The sequence below is a fragment of the Penaeus monodon genome, chromosome 22 (genome assembly GCF_015228065.2).
Source record: "Penaeus monodon isolate SGIC_2016 chromosome 22, NSTDA_Pmon_1, whole genome shotgun sequence".
In the NCBI taxonomy this organism is placed as follows: Eukaryota; Metazoa; Arthropoda; class Malacostraca; order Decapoda; family Penaeidae; genus Penaeus; species Penaeus monodon.
Genome location: NC_051407.1, coordinates 41436542 through 41437153, shown reverse-complemented (window position 1 = coordinate 41437153; position 612 = coordinate 41436542). Strand labels below are relative to the sequence as shown.

The 612-nt window shown below is 41.3% G+C and overlaps 1 protein-coding gene across 1 annotated transcript in view; it reads left to right on the top strand.

Annotated features, from left to right (window-relative positions):
- The window catches only part of LOC119587440 (forkhead box protein O4-like), a 6936-nt gene that overhangs the window by 1921 nt on the left and 4403 nt on the right, over nucleotides 1-612 (top strand). The window lies entirely within an intron of this gene.

Genomic DNA, 612 nt, shown 5'->3' with positions numbered 1-612 from the left:
GAAAGCTTATATTCTAATGTTGACGCATATGTAACGAATCTAAGTTTGCACACGTACACTCTATTTAGAGAGACACTGGAACAGTAATGAAATAATTTGCAAAGCACGTGACTAATAAGAACCTCAGAAGCTACTTTCCCGACGTAGCAAAAAATACAATGACTTGAACACGCTCGGAAATGTGAACTGAGGCAACGCTGCCAACTGCTCCTGTGACTCTGGATAAGAGTGAAAGCCACATCCTCCAACATGACTCCACGCATTCTCATTCCGAACTCGGCTCTTCCCAAACGCTTAGGCCGCACAGACCCTCTCGTCTTGGTGCGTATGGCAAGCAGCGAGAGAAAGTATTGCTTTCTCCGAATTATTTACCGAAAAGCAGAAACGAAAGCTTTTATTCGATTCATTTGGTCCGGTGATGACTGACTTGATTCTGGACTTTTGTGAAGACTTCTGTCACAGAAAAAGATTACGTAAGTCTAAATATAAAATTGGATTCACATATTTCAGTTACAAGATCAGGCTTCACAGCTGACAAATGAATAAATCAATCTGACAAGACTATCCATATCACATATACTGATAAGACCAGCGGAAGTCTTACGCCGGTTT